Genomic DNA, 5,560 nt, shown 5'->3' on the forward strand with positions numbered 1-5,560 from the left:
CCCTGCCGACCCAAACTTCTGCCATTTTTCTTTGTGCTCTATTATCGAGTCCCGTTTACAAACTGAACACCTGGTGCAGGCTAACCACTTAACAAACCTTACTTTCCGTTTTGCGTCGATGAAATATCTTTACACCAACAGGTTTACTTTCATTCGTATGATCTCTTTAAGGTTGGGTTACATAACAGTCGAGGAGGATTTTTCTGTGGTGGAACACTGGTAACACCATATTGGGTTGTCACGGCAGCGCATTGCATTTCAACCTTGTAAGTTGCATATCTTAAAAAAAAAAGTGATCGCGGTGTTTGCGATGGCACCAAATTATCGTCTATAGCATCAGTTTTGGTTTATTTTTTCACACCCAAATAGCATTATTTGGTGGGCTCGAATTCGAAGCTAGGACCTTGGTTTCAAAAGCTGGCCAAAGAACTCTTCAAAACCCCAATACGTCATGTGTCTGAGGAGAGGTGAGAGCGTTGCGTGACACTCTAAGCGTCAAGTGCACTATTGGTGAACTAACAACGTCAATATCTCAAACAAACTGCCCTTAAAATATGAAGCCATTGACGGCTTAATTAACAGGGAGGACTAAACTCTAATTAGAAACACTAGGGAATTGTAAATGAAAAAGATAAGACAACTACACCGGATTTTTTTTCAAACTGTGAAAATCGTAACAAGCTTCCCCGCAGTGAATCAAATAAGCCTGTAAATTTAATCTTATTTTTTTATTCGGTATTGAGGAAATATACTTTATCCAGAAAACTTGATTACAACCAAAGTAATTTTTATGACATAACAAGTGTGCTATGTCTTTTCTTTTTTTGTTTTGGCACAGAAACCCCTCCAATTATGTTATTCGGCTCGGAGATCACAACCGACACCGAAATGAGGGAACAGAGCAGAATATAGGAGCGTCACGAGTTATCAAACATCCACAATATGACAGCAGACGGATTAATAACGACATAGCTCTACTCAAACTTTCTCGTGCTGCCAACATTAACGATCGAGTGTTGCCCGCTTGTCTTCCCCGACTTCCCGACGACTTAGTTGGAAATTTGTATTCTTATTTTATATACTTACTTTTTACTTTATTGTCGACTGACAACAACCATGATCAAAAGAAATAACAGATAACCACGGAAAAAGAATTTTTAATTTCGCTCAAATTATTGTTCATAGATAGGCTTCTTAGAAATTTGACAACGAGAAGTCCATCCTTTTTGGCGCACTCCGTCGCGTGAATTTTTAAAAAAAATGCAGACTTAACCCTTTCTTTCCCACAAGTGACTAAGACAGAATTTCTCTTTACAATATCAATACAATATCAAGCAGGTAAGTGATGAGAATAAAGAAAAGAGAATACGAATTTTATTGCAGACAGTAAGGAGAATTACCAGTGAGATCTTGCGAGTGAATGGGTTAAGTTTCCGGGCGCCTCACTTCAGAGTTCCGTGGGAAAATCCAACAAATTTAAATCCTTAAATATGGGGTTAGAATAAGCATCGAAAGGCTTTTTAACAATGACTGTAGTAATTTTCTTTTGAAGTGTAACAATATTCTTTAATTTTGTGGAATAGGCCAACGCCAATAACGAAGTACAAAACACACGATAATGACAAAAGAAGGCAAAAACTTGATTTTTACTTTATGCCAATGAATTTAGAAAATTTCCTAGCAACACTGATGATATACCGGTTGGCCTAAGTTTTGTATACTTTCTTTAGTCTGTTCATAGAGACCCAAGAGTTTTACCTCGAGCTTCGGTTTTGAGAATATGCAATAAACGAGGATTTGATCCTCGTTAGTTCCTCAGAGCTCTCATTTTGCTCATAGTGTCCTCCGTGAGCTTGTGGTCAGGGCCCAAAATATCCTTTTGAATTACAAAGGCCTTATTGAGCTCCTCCAAGGCCTCATTGAATTTTCCTTGAAGGACTAAGACTTCGCTAAGCTGAAAGCAAGAACGAGCTGTATCCAGATGATGACCCAACATCCTCTTTCGTAGCCCTTGAGCTTCCCTGAAGTACATCTCGGCCTTCTCGATGATACCTCGCTCAGAGCTTCCAGCCGCAAGGGCCCTGTACGAGTCAGCGATGTAGGACAAAATTGAAGCTTTCCAGGGGTGGTCACCAAGCTGCTCTATGTAAACTGGCAGAGTGTTCTTTTTCCAAATGTCGATTGCTTTTTGATGACCACCACTCAGTCGATAAGAAACTAACAAAGTGTGAAGACAAGTTATAAATTTTACATAGTTTAATGAATCCTAACCGCGTTTCAAAAAGAAACAACTAGTATGGATAAAGAGACGGACTTCTGATTCAAAGCCGGTACGCGCCGAAGGTTTATTTGTCAAAGAATATAAAGCTTGTAAGCCGTAAACTTTTAAAGGGCTATTAGTTTCCTTCTCAAATCAACAAATCCCTCCCCATATCACAAATCGACTCATTGTCAGACTAACCAAGGACATCAACCTTTTAAACCACAAGGTTCCTAACTTCGAATCTCCTTGCAATTGTACCTTTTGAAACAAACATTATAAGCGCATGAAAAATAAATCAATCGATAGCCAATTAAAGAAGTGAGATCTTTGTTGTTGACGAAATTCTCCTTTTCAATACTACTGGAAATGTTTTAAAACAGTATGGAGAATATGCATGCGGAAGTTAGCCTGTTGAGGGTCAATCATTCGGAGTTGCTTGTTTCACTTTCACGTCTAAGCCTTTAGATGACACCATTCCCTCTTTCTCCATGAAAATATGAGTAGACGAGATTCCAATACATAAGTTTAGTATGTCCCCTTATCAGTTCTCATTTAACTGGATATTAATTTGCTTTTTTCCCGGTTTATTAAAAGAAAGCACCCAATTGGAGTTTCACAGTGCGCTTTGTCATCCTTTTAGCCTCCATTCAGTCTCCTACAAGGATCCGCGGGTATTATACGGAATGCAAACCAAAACATTTACTTACTTCCAAGGTCACAGTATCCAGCAGCAACATACAAACAATTACTCAAGGAATTTCTTATTGAAACCCCTTCCTGTATTAGCTCTCGTCCTTTTTCTTTTTCCCCCTGCAAAACAAATGACTCATGTAAATATCCCGGTCCATTCTTATTTAGTGCCAGTGATATCCCATTAGGATTAAGGCAAACTCGCCCATTTCCGCCATAATTGATAAAGTTTCATTAGATTTCCTACAATCTTCGGTACACGAGGAGAACTTGTACACTTCGCCTTGGCGTTAGATTCTCATGAGCCCCAACCAAAAGAAAAATACAAGGATGGTACTTATGAAGGAAGCCATTGAGAAAATTACCCCTAAAAAGGAAGAGATAATAAGGAAAATCAAAACAAAAAAACGGCACACAGTCCTCTTTTATATTTACTATGGTCTCACCTGCAATACAAAACATACTCCGAGCTTACTAGCTGTGTGCGCATGCGTTTCGGACTTTTGTTCCTCCTCAGGTAATGTTTTGCGCATGTCATATGCTTTCTGAAATATTGCAAGTGTGACTTGGTTTTCTTCAGGGCTTTCTTTGCTGTGAGATACGTCACAGAGACGGCGGAATCCTAGTGAATTCAAGCTTTCTGCATGCCTCTTCTTATCGCCGGAGGCTTCAGCAACATCACAGCATTTCTGGTAAAGCGCTGTGCACTCTTTAGGGGGTGTTAGAACTTTTGCCACAAAACCCAGTACTTCTATACTGTTGACAACGTCTAAAACGAAGTTTTTGTCATTTAAATCACTCGAGTCTTCGAGACCATTCTTCATCGCTTCCATGATGTTCGCTTTCTGCTGTCGAAAAGTTTGGATCACAACCAAAGCTGAATTTTTGCTGATAAACTCTTTGCTCAAGAATCCTAGCTGACCAAGGTAATGATGATTAAATTTACACTGAGTGGTGCGCCACAAGTCACCCATGCCTAGAGACTCTTTCTCTGTCCGGAAGTAGGCTTGGACCAAAGGATGCATCCTCATCTTTCCATCGGCGTCCCTCTGAAGAAGAGCATACTTGACCATCCTGGTCTTCACATTTTCACAGAGTAAAGGATCTTCAAAAAGAAACTGAATGTCTTGAGCTGTGAACTCCGATGGGAAAACAGAAAAAAGAACAAGATTTTCTTTTACCTCATCGGGAAAATTGTCAAAAAATACTTCCAGCGTGTTATAAACATCTTTCGCACTGATCCTGAAAAGTTTTATGGCATTATTCACGAGCTGTTGAATTAAAAGCTCGCGACTAAAACCATTGTTCAGCAAGTCAGAACAGGTCACAAGAAGGAGTGGTATCCCACCACATAATTTAGCAAGTTCCTCGGAGTGTTCCTTACCACAGTCATCAACAAGGCTCCGAAGTAGTTTAGCAGACGAGTCGGGATCCAAAGGTTCGAGAGGAAACTTACAAACGTCTGGCGAAACGAATCCAACATGTTTTCGAGTAGTGACTACCAGCTTTACATTCGGGGCAGATTTCACAAGCCATTGAGCGAATTCATCAAACTCCTCGCCCTGTATATTCTCTGTATTGTCTAGTACAATGACAGTTGGGATATTTCGCTCCGATAGTTTACGCTTCGCAAGAGACTTAAAATTAGTAGTTTCCGAATAGGTGCGACTACTCAGTCGATCTAGAATCTCACTACAGATGTCTTCGAGCTTCTGATGATGACTTTCTACTCGAATATGCGTTACAAACTGGTCTCCCCTTTGCTTTAACAAGTGACTTACACGGATTCCCACTTCAGTCTTACCCATTCCCGGGATGGAAAGAAGAACAACCATACGAAAGGTCTGCAGTTTCGTTAAAATTTCATCTACTTCCACGTCTCTTCCAACAAAGTGTGCGGTTAAATATGGAAGATTTCGAGGTTGATCAGCCGGCAACGACGTTGGACCTGAAATACGAAAAAAAAGGAAAGAAAAGTTTAAAGAGATCCAAGAACGGTAGCCGACCACAACAGATGTCCCGAAAACAAGTTGAGGATATACTAATGGAAACCGAAATATAAGACCCCAAATACACCCTTTAAGATTGTGCTAGCATAATTTTTGGCATAATAGTAAAGATGACAAAATTACGAACGTCTGATACGCGCATCTGAGAAGGAAGATGTAGCTATCAAAGAGAATATCAGGGAACTTTAAAAAAAACACATGGGTGTGGAGATTTTTTCAAAGTGGTGTTTTTATAGACAAGCGGCATCCACATCTGGGAGCTTCTCCTGGCGAATTCGAGTTTGTAAGTGTTGTGTCAAGTCACTTTTGGAGGTCAAGAGCATTTTTAGCAAAAAAAAAATCTCCAACCCCATGTTGGAGCAGCTCATTGCCTTCATGAAGTGTCTGGCAAGTAGTATGTAAACAAACAACTTTTTGGAACTATCGAATGCAAGGACATTTAGCTTAAGTCGGCTGAATGAAATCACGCCGTTAGTTACTGTTATGGCATGGCAAGCCCATTGTTGCAACACTCAATGCCAAAATTCGATCAAATTCGATCAAATTCGATCAAATTCGATCAAATTCAATGAAATTCGATGAAATTCGATAAAATTCA

At 39.8% G+C, this 5,560-nt stretch overlaps 1 pseudogene; it reads right to left on the reverse strand.

Annotated features, from left to right (window-relative positions):
• Positions 1-1,735: 1,735 nt before the first annotated feature.
• The window catches only part of LOC131780023 (uncharacterized), a 10,311-nt pseudogene continuing 6,486 nt past the window's right edge, over positions 1,736-5,560 (reverse strand).

The sequence above is a fragment of the Pocillopora verrucosa genome, chromosome 4 (genome assembly GCF_036669915.1).
Source record: "Pocillopora verrucosa isolate sample1 chromosome 4, ASM3666991v2, whole genome shotgun sequence".
In the NCBI taxonomy this organism is placed as follows: Eukaryota; Metazoa; Cnidaria; class Anthozoa; order Scleractinia; family Pocilloporidae; genus Pocillopora; species Pocillopora verrucosa.